General features: G+C 41.2%; 1 protein-coding gene across 5 annotated transcripts in view; it reads right to left on the reverse strand.

Moving 5' to 3' along the window:
* The window catches only part of PPARG (peroxisome proliferator activated receptor gamma), a 139,038-nt gene that overhangs the window by 104,496 nt on the left and 19,489 nt on the right, over positions 1-15,053 (reverse strand). For all 5 annotated transcript variants that reach the window (XM_051851046.3, XM_008260201.5, XM_089304870.1 and 2 more), the window contains 1 exon segment: positions 13,762-13,838. The gene's annotated coding sequence lies outside the window, so the exon portion shown is untranslated.

Genomic DNA, 15,053 nt, shown 5'->3' on the forward strand with positions numbered 1-15,053 from the left:
GGGGTGGGGCAGCGGGAACCCACAAGGAAGTCAAAGGTACAATGCTGACATTCTGCAGCCTTTAGCTAGCGGTAGGACAACTGAAATCATGTGTTGAAGATGGGAAGCGTTACTAAACTGGGATGACTTCTTGTGGTTTTCTTACACAGCATCACGAAATTTGTTCAGAAATAGATTTGTTTCTCGAAACCATTTTTCCACCACAAATGAAAACATTAATTTCTTTTGATAAAGAAAAGTAGTCTTGGTAAATTTTAAATGAATCAAAGATGAAAAGAACCAAAGTACTAGTTTTAAGTTACTACAAACACAGTTTTGAAAATCTTAAGATTTCAATTAAATTTCAGCCATGTCCTTAGTTTCCTTATTAGAAAGAGTCAAACATAGCAAACAAATGAAAAGCCAATGAAAATGGCATTAAAAACAGGCAGTGACCATCTTAACACAATGAACATGTTCCTTAATGTCAAGGGAGGGACGGAGTGAAACGAGGAAGAAAACAATGGGAAAGGTGCTCTAGGAACCTCTTCACTGGTGGCATTTTAATACGTCATTCAGCTTTCATCCATTTGATGAATATTTCCTGAAGAGTTCTGTATCAGGCACTACGCTGGATGCTGGGGTTGACAACAGAGAACAGGGTATGGTCCCTGCTTTTAAGACACTTTACAGCTGCAGATTAATAACTGGTTTTTAATTAAGAGGAAAAGGTCTACACTCAGAAGTTATTTTAAAAGACTTATTTATTTGAAAGAGTTACAGAGAGAAGGGAGAGAATACGAGAATCTTCAATCTGCTGATTCATACCCCAAATGGCCACGATGGCCACGATGGCCAGGGATGGGGCAGGCCAAACCCAAGAGTTTCTTCTGGCCTCCCACAAAGGTGCCAGGGGCCTGAGCACTTCCGTCATCTTTCGCTGCTTTCCCGGGCATGTTAGCAGGGAGCCAGATGAGAAGCAGAGCAGCCTGGATTTGAACTGGTAACCATACTGGCTGCCAGCGCTGCAGGTGGAGGCCTAACCCGCTGCACCACAGAGCCAGCCCCTACATTCAGAAATTTTGACCTTAGGTCTCATGTTTTAGAGGTTTCCTCTGTTGCTCTAATTCCAGTTATTCCAACAAGTTAGTCCGATTTATAAAACATGACGATTGTAGCATCTGTGAATAGACCAAGGTTATTTCAAGACCACTTCACAGTGCTTTCAAAGTAATGGAAGGGTCATTATAAGATCAGTTTGTCTAGGGGGCCGGCGCTGTGGCGTAGTAGGTAAAGCTGCTGCCTTCAGCGCTGGCATCCCATATGGGCGGCAGTTCGAGTCCTGGCTGCTCCTCTTCTGATCCAGCTCTCTTCTACGGCTTGGGAAAGCAGTAGAAGATGGCCCAAGTCCTTGGGCCCCTGCACCCATCTGGGAGATTTGGAAGAAGCTCCTGGCTCCTGGCTTTGGATGGGCGCAGCTCTTACTGTTGCGCCCATTTGTGGAGTGGACCAGCAGATGGAAGACTGACTGTCTCTCTCTCTCTCTCTCTCTCTCTCTGCCTCTCCTTCTCTCTCTGTATAACTCTAACTTTCAAGTAAATAAATAAATCTTTAAAAAAAAAAAAGATCAGTTTGTCTAACAATTTGCCTAACAACAGGAAAAGTGAGGCCAGAGACACAAAGTGACTTAACTGCCAAGTTGTCTTTATTTTTATGTTTTTTTTTTTTTTAAAGTTATTTATTTGAAAGGAGGGGTTATTATTCGAAACAGAAGGGGAGTTAGGAGAGAGAGAGAGAGAGAGAGACCTTCTATCTGCTGACTTACTCCCCAGATAGCTGCAACAGCTGGGGGTGGTCTAGGCCCAAACTAGGAGCCTGTGGTAGGGTGGCAGGGGACACTTAGGCCATCTCCTGCTGCCTTCTCAGGAGGTTAGCAGGAGGCAGATGCAGAGCACAGGGACTTGAACCAGTGCTCCAAGATTTCTTCCAAATAAAAATTACAGATTCCCCTGCGGATTCCCCTGCGGATACCCAAATCCACAGATGTTCATGTCCCTTATAGAGGATGGTGTGGTATGTACGTATTACCCATGCCTACTCTCTGGTGTAATTTAAATCATCCCTAGATGACTTATGATACCTAATACAATGTAAATGCTATGTAAATAGCTGTTATACTGTACTGTTTAGGGAATAATGACAAGAAAAAATAGTGTACCCACTCAATACCAACACAGTCCCCCAACCCCCCAGTGTTGTCAGTTCCCGGGTTGGTTGAGTAAACAGATGTGAAACCCAGATATGGAAGGTGGATTGTGTTTATAGCTAGTGCTTTGTATGGCTGGCGCCGCGGCTCACTAGGCTAATCCTCCGCCAGCACACCAGGTTCTAGTCCCGGTTGGGGCACCGGTTCTGTCCCGGTTGCTCCTCTTCCAGGCCAGCTCTCTGCTGTGGCCAGGGAGTGCAGTGGAGGATGGCCCAGGTCCTTGGGCCCTGCACCCACATGGGAGACCAGGAGGAAGCGCCTGGCTCCTTGTTTCGGATTGGCACGGTGCGCCCGCAGCAGCCATTGGAGGGTGAACCAACAGAAAAAGGAAGACCTTTCTCTCTCTCTCTCTCTCTCTCTCTCACTGTCTAACTCTGCATGTCAAAAAAAAAAAAAAATTGAAAAAAAATTATAGCTAGTGCTTTGTATAATCCATGCTTCCCTGACACCTTTCTCGTTTTCTCTCCTCCTCACTGACATGGTGGTCAGAGCAATCCCGTTATCCTTGCCTCTACATGTGGTGGTCTGTCTCTTTTCAACGTCTGTTCTTAGACTTCATCCTTGTACTACTTCCTCCTTCTCCATACAACTGCACTCTGCTGTACAGAATTAACCTACTTCAGTAGAATTGTCCCTTCTGCTGCCAAAGTTGTCCACGGTCTAAAGTCAGTTCCTCCTTTAATTGGCCACCTATTACCTTCTGAACTCCCTGAATATCCATTCTTCCCATCGTCCTTCAGTTGCCATCTTTAATGAGGATCCCTCCTTGACAACACTAATGGTCTTACATTTTCACTCTCCTTGACCTTTCATTGTCATTTTACAATATATCAGTAAAAAATCATATGTGCGGCACTGGCATTTGGCCTAGTGGGTAAGATACTCACCTCCCATACTGATGGCCTGACTCCAAGTCCTGGCTCTGCTCCCAATCCCAGCATCCGACTAACGCACACCCTGGAAGGCAGCAGGTCGCTCAGGCAGTAGGGTCCCTGCCACCCACATGGCAGACTTGGGTCAAGCTCCTGATTCCCAGCCTCTGCAAGTCCCAAACCCAGCCCTTACTGGCATTCGGGGAGTGAACCAGTGATGGAAGCTCTGTATGGGTCTGTCTCTCAAATAATCAAAAAAATACAAATTTTAAAAATTAAATGAACTTAAGAAAATTCTAAACTCTTTAATAGGCTTGACAGTCAGGTACATATCAATTTAAGCCCTGATTTCACCTCCTGCTAGTAGAATGACCATTACGCAAGTTATTTAATCACCTTAAACTTCACTTAACTCACCTGTAAAATATGGACAACAATAATTCGTGAGGACTAAATAGGTTATCTACATAGAATCACTGACACAATGCCAACTATACAAGCAGTACCAAGCTTTGTTTTCCTTTAAAATGCTCCTCCTTTGACACCAGTGATACTATTCTTTTCTCTCTCTCATCTTCCAGTTTTAAGCTCTACCATTAGGTTGTTCAAGCCTCAACCAGGGCTAACAACACCCAAGGCCACATGCCTAGTTCTGACCTCTGGAATGAAGTCCAGTCATTTATCTTCACATCTCTAACAAGTCCAAAGTCAAGCTCATCTCCCCTGCCCAGAGTCCCTCTTCCGTATTTCTTTTAGCACCTCCATCATTTTCACTTTCTTTCATCCCTCGTTCTTCGTTCACAGATCGTGTAGAAGTTACTGCAGTATTTTCGTCACTCCCCTCTTCCAAACACACTTCCCCATGTGTTTTCCTCTATGAACTTCTACCACATGGATTTTTCTAATCACACGTTGCCCAGCTCTGTTATTTAACTCTCATTTGTAGGCATTATGACTATGAGCAAGGAGTATGTCATAATTCTATTTTGTCTACTCCAGATATCATTTGATGTAGAAAGATAGGTTGCCAACGACTTGTTTAGTAAATAATACAAAGGTACTTCAGGAAGCTCATGGGAGATAGAATTTGCAAAAAAAAAAAAAAATTAAATCGATGCATAGTTTTCTCATAATATGTGTTATTTCATGAATGTTTTGAAGACACCATGCATATAAGGATTTATATTTTAATTCAATTTCCATGAACTTTTTGAACTATCACTGTACAACTAGGAACGAAAAACATCTCAGTATCAATAACTATTCCACACCTTTACCAGACTTAGAGGCCCAACTTCAAATGCTATAGAAAGTGAAAAACCCACGATCAGTCTGTGAACTCTTACACATCATTGAAGTACACAGATTAAAAAGTAGCTGGAGCAGGTGTCTGGTGTAGAAGTTAAGATGCTGCTTGGAACGCCCACAGCCCACGTAGGAATGTCTGGAGTCAGGCCCCAGCTCCACTTCTGATTCCAGCTTCCTGCCAATGAATACCATGGGAGGCAGTGGGTGTTGACCCAAATACTCGGGTCCCTGCCACCCACATGAGAGACCTGGACTGAATTCCAGTCTCCTGACTTCAAACTAGCCCAGCCCAAGATGTTATAGGGATTAAGGGAATAATCAGAGAAGGGAAGATTTCTCTCTCTCTCTCTGAGATTCTTTGCCTTTCAAATAAGAAGAATAAAATTTTAAAAAATTCAGATGCTGGCAAGATATCTATGTATTTTTATAGATTCATTTTCAAGATTTGCTACCAAAAAGTTTGCAATGGTTAAATCTACAAAATTACATCTAAAGCTTGGGTCTCCCTTATCTCTTAGCAGGATCAGAGTTTCTCTAATTTTTAAATTTTTTTTTAGATTTTGGAATATTTATATATACATAATGCAATATGTTAAGGAGGGGACCCAAGTCTAAACACAAAATTCATATATACCTTATACTCATAGCTTAAAGGTAACTTTTAAAGATTTATTTATTTATTTTAAAGAGTTACAGAGATAGAGTGAGAGATCTTCCATCTGCTGGTTCGCTTCCCAGATGGCCGCAACAGCCAGGCCTGAGCTTCTTCTGGGTCTCCCACGTGGGTGCACGGGTTCAACCTCTGGGGCTATCTCCCGCTGCTTCTCCCAGGCCATTAGCAGAGAGCTGGATTGGAAGAGGAACAGCTAGGACACAAGCCAGTGCCCATACAGGATGCCAGCGTTGCAGGTGGTGGCTTGACCTGCTATGCCACGAGGTGGGCATACACTTTTAGTGCATTTGTGTTTTGATCAAGACCATCAGGTGGGGAATTTTCCACTGTGGTGTCATTGTGGCAATGAAAAAGTTTCAGTTTAGAGCATTTCAGATTTTAGATTAAGTATCTATCACAGGAATTCTTAACTAAATTCTGTAGCATGGTTTGAATCTCAGAGTGGTAAATTTAAAAATAACTTAGCAATCAAGACTGCCAATAATGCTATGTTTAAGAAGTAGAAGTGTAACTGATGGGGCCGGTGCTGTGGCTAAGCCTCCACCTGCGGTGCCAGCATCCCATGTGGGCGCCGAGTGGTGTTCTGGCTGCTCCTCTTCTGATTCACCTCTCTGTTATGGCCTGAGAATGCAGTGGAGGATGGACCAAGTGCTCCGTCCAGCCCCTGCACCCACGTGGGGATCCAGAGGGAGCTCCTGGCTCCTGATCGGCCAAGCTCTGGCCTTTGCGGCCATTTGGGGAGCGGATGAGCACATGGAATATCTCTCTCTCTGCAACCCTACCTCTCAAAAAATCTTAAAAAAACTATAACTGAAAATTTTATTTCAATTATATTCTAATTTTATTACGTGAATAATATTTTGTTCAGCACTGGGGATACTCTGAAGACTGTCTTTGTTCTCCAGAAGTGTAGTACATGAAAACTGTCTCAGGTCAGTAATCCCACAGGAAAACTGGCCCACCCAGTCATGGAGAACACTGAACATTCTGATTGTCCAAACCACTGATGACACCGTGGGGGCAGGTGGAGGCCCTGATGCTTCCTGAAAGAGCGACAAGATGCTAACATGGTCTTTAGAATGTCAGCAGTGGCCTAGAGAACAAAATGGAAACAGCCGTCTGTCATGTCAATGACCATCTGCCATAACTCAGGTGAAGAATAAGGAAAATCTAGACTAAGACAATACCATGGAAATCAAAAGGATGGAAAACCAAATTTATAGCTGCAGCAATCAGTAGGTTCATATATGGAGAGATTTTACCTCCAGCAACACTGGCAACCACAAAGAAAAGTAAACAAAATGTATTCTTCTTAGCCTCTTAGTCACTGTTGCTATTATTTTGATTGCAAAGTGTAATGGATAAAATAATTATTTCACACATTAAGAATGAGTTGACAGGTTTTTTTTTTTTTTTTTTTTTAACATCTATGTATTACTTTGGAGGACAGTCAAGTCAATTCACCTCATGCCAGTCAACACTAATCCCTGGTCAGTTGTCAGAATATAAAAACTACATTCTGTTCAACTTCTAATGTTTGTTTTATTTTTGAGAGACAGAGAGGAAGCTTCTCCCTCCCTCATCTTCTAGTTCACTCCAAAATGCCTGCAATGGCCAGAGTGCCAAAGCCAGGAACTCGATGTAAGTCTTCCACGTGGGTGGCAGGAACTACTGGCACCAAAACTCGCGGTGTCCCAGGGTGTGTATTAGCAGGAAGCTGGAATCAGGAGCTGGAACTGGGAACCAAAGCCAGGTACTTCAGTATAAGACTCCCGGTGTTCTGAATGACATCTCAACAACTGGGCCAAGCCCCTCCTGCCCCTGTGCCCAGCTTTACTTTGTAGTAAGAAAGTAGAGACTAAGGAATAACAATGCAGATTCCTCTGAACGAAAACATAACGGAATACCCCAAACACATTTCTGCCCCGCATCCTCAAAAAGGTTAGTAGTGTGCGTTAACCAATCAAGTGTCGTGGCATGATGACACCTCTGTATTCAGCACAATGAAATGACACAGTCTTCTTTAAACCTCATCTTTTTAAAGAATACTTCAGTTTGGCCAGTGTGTGCACACTTATAAGCATGAGCACCGACTGTCACCTTGCGTGGCATGTAAGATCGTTTGACCTTAAATGGTGATAGTTAAGCGTTCAATAATGCCGTAGTAAGTCCTTATATATTTAGTCTGAATTCTTACAATAAACATCTTCCTACTTAACAGATAAGAACACGGAGGTGTAGAGTTTTTAAGGGATGGCCAGTTAGTAGAAAAGGAGATAGCACAACCCAATGTGCTAACTCCCAGAGCAGTGAATCTCTCTGCAAAACCATGGTTATGGGCCGGCGCCGTGGCTCACTAGGCTAATCCTCCGCCTAGTGGCACCGGCACACCGGGTTCTAGTCCCAGTCGGGGCACCGGATTTTGTCCCGGTTGCCCCTCTTCCAGGCCAGCTCTCTGCTGTGGCCAGGGAGTGCAGTGGAGGATGGCCCGAGTACTTGGGCCCTGCACCCCATGGGAGACCAGGATAAGTACCTGGCTCCTGCCATCGGATCGGCGCGGTGCGCCGGCTGCAGCGCGCCTGCTGCAGCGCACCGGCTGTAGCAGTCATTGGAGGGTGAACCAACGGCAAAAGGAAGACCTTTCTCTCTCTCTCTCTCACTGTCCACTCTGCCTGTCAAAAAAAAAAAAAAAAAAAAAAAAACATAGTTATGAAGTTCTTCTACAGCCTAAACGAGGGGTCAGTGTTAGCAAAAAAGATTAAACATGTCTATCATAATAGGAAAAAGCATTTCTACTGTAATTATTAAATTTCCTGACTTATATACCTCCTGCTTCCATAGAAAGTCAGATAGAAGACTCTGTGGTTTATTATTTATGTGAGATTTCTCTGGATATTCATAATAGACTGCTAAAAAAAATTAAGTCTTGTCAATTTTATTTATACTTCAGTGGCTACTTGTGTACACAAAACCGCTTCAATTTTACAACACGATCTGGAAGAAGTTCAGTTACACATTGTTAATAGGCTACTCCTACAAAATGATTTCAAAGCTCCATGGGAATTTAGATTTGCACAAGTTATTAGGATGTGACCTTTCCCTTAGATTTCTTATTTTAGGATCGACTTAACATGGTATTTCCCCAGTGGGAGCTGCTGTACTTCCTTCACAGATAAGAAAAATAGCAATTACAAATTATAGTGAGTAAACTTGGGGAAACATACATTTCTGTGATGCAGGCAACACTGAAATCTTAAAAGGAGACCACACTATGTATTCCTTGAGTTGGAGAGGAAAGCCATGTGGCTTGCTAACAAAAGGAAACAAAAGTCATGCCATTATGGTATTTCCCTGAAATTTATACCTAATTGTTTCTTGTCCCAGTTACTAAGTCTTGTGACTTTTAAAGATTATTAAAGATGTTTACGTCACTAAATTTCCTATGTCCTGTCTACTGGGAGTATAAAAGGTTAAAAATATCAAACTTAATGATTTAAATTATTTCAGATCACAGGATCTAGAGAACAAGCAGTTTGTGAGTTTAAGAAAAAACTAGTTTAAGAAGAAAGTGATCACAGTTGCTTCTCTTTTATCCCATTGAGTAAGAATAGCTTCCCAGTAGTGATATCTTATATAAACTGTGGTAGAATTTATATACATTATTTGCAATATAAGTTACCACTGGGGGTGGCATTTGGTATGGTGGTTAAGACACTGGTTGGGACAGCGTCTTGTTAGGATGGGACGTCCCATAGCTGAGCTCCTGCTAACGTCACCTTGGGAGGCTGCGGGGGATGGCTCCGGAGGTAGGAATCTGCCATCCACACAGGAGACTGGGATTCAGTTCCAGCATCCTCATCTCAGTCAGACCCTTCCTCGCTGGGTGGGTATAATCAGCAGATGGGAGCTCTCTGTCTCCCAAACAAATAAATAAAAATAAAATGATGTTTAAAAAGTTATTGGAAGTAACCAAAGAACCAAGCACGCCACAGCTAGGTGTGTAAGATCATACACAGCATATTCTAACAAGGCAAGCAAAACTGGGAAGCAGAGATCATCAAGTTACTTAATTCTCAAACAGTAAGCTGTGAATAAAAAGAATTTCATCCTGCATCTTTCTCCTATTCATTTTTATACATCTAACCATATGATTCTGTCTTTAAATTTTCTCATAACACCTTTTTCCTAAAATTTTTCTCAAATATTTAAACAATAAACTTGAATTTTAAGTAAATATTTCGTAAATGTTGATTTGGATCCACCTATATGGAAGTCTGTATTTGTTAAACCTGTATTTTCAAAAGCAGTCGTTTCTTCCTAGAACTAAAAGCACATGGTTTACAGGCCATAATGGGCCCCCGGCATGTACAGCCTTTACACTCCATTGTCTCATGAAATCATGTGCAGCTTCTCTGCTATCAAGTATTTTTTTAACAAAAGCCAAAAAAATAAAAATAAATAACCTACCCCTGTTATTCTGGTCCCTGAACAACTACTGAAGGTCTTCACTCTCCCTCTACTATCACACATACAGAGTCATAAATAATAATTCATTAAAATTAACAGAAACCGTTTAAACATATTTCCAAAATACACCAGTTTCATATGTTGTGTTCATTTGGCAGTAATATATCCTCAGAGTAATCCAAAGTGTCATAAAAACTAATAATGTAAGAGTGATGTAATTGCTCAAAAACTAACATACAAACTCCTTTCCAAGCAATTTATCTGAAGAAAGTAATTTTTAAAATGAAATAGGTACCTAAATATTTTCATGGTCTATAATGGTCTAAGAATAAACAGTAACTGTACAATAATAATAAAAACCTAGAAACTACCTAAAAACTGGTTTAGTACATTATGGGACAGCACTAAGACAGACTATTATGTTGCCATTCTGAGAAATCTGAAAGCCAGGTAGAAGGAATTAAACATTTAGATGATCTAACAGCCACAGCAGCAGAGTGTATTGTAACTTCTGGTAATTAAAAAGTATATGGATGTTAACTAAGGAAACTTTCAAAGTAAAAATAGATTTTGAGTGATTATGTATGCTCCATATTTTTAAAAATATTATCTGCGGCTTTTCAATAATGAACATGTTTTCAAAGAAATTAATATAAAATGAAACAAACCCAAAAGCCCAAATTCAAAATTCAAAAGTAATTAGTCCTAGTTGCTAAGCTTATTTCTGAAGGTACCACCTACCCGCTTTCAAAGGTAAAGTAAACATGAGCCCTGTTGTGCTGGGAGGCCCCAGGTCCATTCACAGCAGGACAGCCAGGACAAGGTGTATTTGCAGAGTGCAGGAATGAACTTCGCATGTGAGCACATACAGAAAATGATAAAGATCGTTGTCCCATTAGTGATTTACAGAATTGTGATTTGCTCCACCCAGTACACCTATAATTGAATTCCTCAGCCATAAAATCATTGGGACCAAACAAGTTCAAATCTCTTTTATCTAATTTCTCCCTTACCATCAGTTAACATATTTCTTATGGGCTTTTCTTCTTTTTATAGATTCATTTGTCTTAGTTATAAATTAACCCCAACAAGCAACTCTCCCAGCACTCCAGCTCTGCTGCTTCCTGTGTACCAGGCTTTTGTTTTGAGTTTTTTGCCTTTTTTTAAAATTCACAACTTATAGTACAGGGGCCATTTAAACTGTCGGCAAATGAAGTTCAGGGAATCATTTCCAAATTTAGGGGTGGGGAACATTCCAAAAGACACACGTCCCTGAGCACAGGGTCTCTTCACAGCTAGGCATTCTGGCAAAAAAGTATGAGCGTCAACTGCTCAAGACTACTACAGTTTAGTTCTTGCACTTGCTTAACACAGTAAAACACACATAACAAATTGTAGCATTTTAATCATTTTCAGTGCGTAGTTCAGTGGCGGTAAGTACCTTCACAATGTCGTGTGACCTCCAGAATTTTCTCATTTTGTGCAGCTGAAACTACACAGCCTTCAAACAGCAACGTCCCACTCTCTCTGCTCTGGGAACCGTCACCTTACTTTCCGTCTCTATGAATCTCACCGCTCTAGGTACCTCTTCTGTTATTTCTTGTTTGACCCCAAAAAACGAACTAGCACAGTTTACTGAGTTGCTTGAACTTACAAGAGAGTGGCCAGCAAAAGAAACTCAGGGTTGAATTCCAAATATTCAGCATTTCATTTTTTAGGCCTGAACATTTGAATTTAGACCACTCATTTTCAGATGCCCATGTACTTACCTGCCCTTCATTTTGTGTTTTTTAAGAGTTCGGTCTATAGATTTTACAAGGCTTTAGGCATTTCTAAAGTGAAACTGATTTTCTGAGCAAACTTATTGGCGTCACTTTCTTTAGGAAACAACGTTCCCTTGATACTACGTGTGTTCAATGAATTACTGGACATTTTGCCTAAAACAATATGGTCTTCTTTTTTCACTTCCTCACTCAAGCATAAGACTACTAATTCTAAGTTCTTATTCAAATCTTGCCCTGGCTAATGGAGACTGGCCGACTGAGACATTATCAGTGAGATAAAAATACTTTCACAGTTCTGGTTCAAACATTCAGTCAGACCCTGACTGCCACCAACTAAAAACCCAAACCCGTTCCTGAAGAGGTAGAGCTTTGTGGAGCTTATCTGCATACAACGAAAGTTTCAAAATCTACACAGTTTTTCCATAATACGTATTTCTACAAACTTTTTGAATACCCCTCTTATGAACCCAGTATGACTTGTTACCACTGATACTAGTTTTGATCACTTGATTGAGGTGGTATCTGCCAAGATTCTCCTGCACAATGTTAGTGTTTCCCCTTGTAATTGATAAATATTTAAAGGACACACTTGGAGAGTTTGCACATCTCCTGTCTTTAAACTTTCACCCACTGTTTTTGGTGTTCATCAGCGGACCCTGCTTGCAGCAACTGGCGCTCCAACAATACTTCTACTGCCCTCACTCCATTTACATTTATTACATTGTTTTGTAAAGGAGAGTTCTACTCTCATTTATTTATTTATATTAGTCTGGACTCTTGTATATATATTTTATTTCACAGGTTATAATCCAAAACTATAATTATTTCATTGTTGAAATTATTCATTGGGAGCACTTTCGGATACTTTTTTTTTTAAGATGTATTTATTTATTTGAAAGGCAGACAGACAGAGACACAGAGAGATCTTCCATCTTCTGGTTCTCTCCCCAAATGCCAACACCCAGGGCTAGACCAGGCCAAAGGCAAGAGTCAGGAACCCATGCCAGGCAAGCTTCTCAAGGAGAGGCCAGGACCCAACCACCTGGGCCATCACGCATTCGCAGGAAGCTAGATTAGAACTGCTAACTCCCACATGCAGGCATCCCACGTGGCAGCTTAACTTGCTGTGCCCCATGATGCACCCCTTTTGGGCACATCCTTACTTTCTGGTGCTATAACATCCTCTGCACCCATCTTGTATTTCCTTCACCCCAGCCTGCAATCAGCCCCTGGCAGTGGGAAGCTACTGGGGAGTCACTTCTAGGATCTCTCTACAGACACAGTTAAGAAATCTACGTATCCTAACCCTACAGACACACACACACACCCCTCTATATTTAGTGATATACGATGATGTTAATTTCTGTATCTATCTGACAATTCTTCTTCTATGCTGTGAACTCCATTTACCTGCAGATATTAGGAACAATGAGCCACGCTTGACTCTCACGATACTCGGAAATCGTCAGTCCTAATGCAACACAAAACCTTAAAGCACCTTAGGTTTCCCTTCTCTCCTCAAACACACCCGGGGACTAGGAACTGTGTTAGAACCTTGGGATCAGGCCTGAATGCTGGACTTCTCAGAACTCTGCCTGGAGCCCACAACATCACACCCCAACCTGGTCAGTTCCAGGGAGCAAGAAGTTCCAAAGTAGCATGTGAGTGCTGACTCAGCAATTCTTGCTCCTAGAAAGGAGTGTATCTGCTCTGTGTAAAGCTACTTTTTCCTTTGCTACCAGAAATTATGGCTACATGGCCCTCATGGAATTGGGCAAAATATATTAATTTTTATATCAATTAATTGTAAGTATGTACTACCGGGGTAGGTATCTGGCCTGGCAGTTAAAGACACTGGTTGGGACATGCACATGCAACACTGGCGTACCTGGGCTCATGACTTGCTTCCAGCTATTGACTCCAGCTTCCTGCTAGTGTAGACCTTGGGAGGCAGCGGTGTCGGCTCAAGTAGTTGGGTTCCTGCCACCCACAGGGGAGATCTGGACTGAGTTCCCTACTCCTTGGCTTCAGATGGGACTGGGCATTTGGGGAACGAACTGGCAGATGGGTGCATTCTGCCTCTCAAAAAAGTAAGTAAAATTGAAATAATATAATTTTAATTATTACCTGGATAGAAAAATAAGGACTGTAAAAGACTTTTTAGAGATTTACAGTGAAGAATTTGAGTTATTTTTCAACTTCTAAGTCATTTTCCCATCTTTGTTTTATCTTAGACAAATATGTTACAGTGTATGCCAACTGACTCATATATTATACAGCAGAAAGTACCGCAACAGTCAGAAGTAAAAGCTAAGAAATTTTACAATAAAGTACTACGAAAAAGTTGCAGGTTCTTTAACAAGGACAGTTTAACATACACATTTAGTATAATGAATTTTCATTTTCACCTACCTTTTATGGATGACTGTTGCTTGAGAAAATGGCCTTCCTGTTGTATATCTGTGGTTTAGAGCTGGCTTCTTTCAGACCTGAACAATTCAAAAGAAATAAAATGTTCAATATACACACATATTTAAAATCCTTAGACAATCTAGGTTGCCAAAATACATACACACAAATAAATTTTTTCCTTTGTTGGATTCCATTCTGAATGCTTTTTGTTCTCTAGAAGTAACCAACAGGCCACCCAGTGACTCATCATAAATCACACAGGGATGCAAAATCTTCTTAAAATGATTTTTATGAGACATGAATTAGATTCGCTTATTTTCCCAGTTCAGTGACTAATGTGAGTCCAAGGTCCTTTATCTCATCCATCTTTTATGCCAAATTAATACTGATACATATATTATTATGCAGACTTAAGAAAAACTAGATCTTAAAAGGATTAATAATCTGGAAAGGCAGATGATCAACAGAAGTCATAGAATATAGTTCCTGAATATAAATTCATTCCAGGCGGCAGGTGGTTGTTAAGCCACCACCATTTAGACATGGCCGATGTGGCACACCCATGGGGAACAGATTTTAGAGGGGAAGCTCCAAGAGCAGACAGTAAAGGATTCACGTCTCTGTCTCTTGTGAAGGCAGTGGGGACCCTAGCAAAGTACATTCCAGTAAGCCTTATCAGGGCCTGGGAAGTCAACACCAACACCCAGCATTCTGCAAGTCTAACCCACACAAAACCCAATGCTTTTTACACTGCTATGCCTTCCGATTTGGAATTTACAAAAACTATTCTGCTACTTGATGCACAGCATAAAAGCAGATCTTGAAGATAAACAGTTTTCCCTTTTGTTATTCTGCTTGTTTGTTGCCCTGGTATTGTTCAGCACTTCAGCCTGGGAATTGAAGACCTCTTAAGGTAGACTCAGTGTCAGTAATAAAGCCACTTTGCACTTTTTTTGTTTTCAGAATGGGACAGGTTCTTCTACAGCACGAGCTAGTCTCTCAGTGCTTGCGCCTGTATGTTTTGATTTTTCTGGCGGGAACTGCTGACTTGTACCACAGCAATTCACATCAGCATTCTCCAGGCTGTCAATGGAAAATGAAAGGAGCATTCCCACTGAAACGGCTCGTCATCTGGAACATTTTTAACACAAGAAACAGATCACTATGTTAACGTTTTTTCTTTGACATTTAAGGCAGTAATAAAAATGGCTCAAATATGTGACAATGAATATTAATAAAGAAAAATTATCTGAAAAGTTAAAGAATGTTGAGTCTAGGTGAAAATTAGACCA

The sequence above is a fragment of the Oryctolagus cuniculus genome, chromosome 10, assembly GCF_051225735.1.
Source record: "Oryctolagus cuniculus isolate XC-2025 breed Fujian yellow rabbit chromosome 10, ASM5122573v1, whole genome shotgun sequence".
NCBI lineage: Eukaryota > Metazoa > Chordata > Mammalia > Lagomorpha > Leporidae > Oryctolagus > Oryctolagus cuniculus.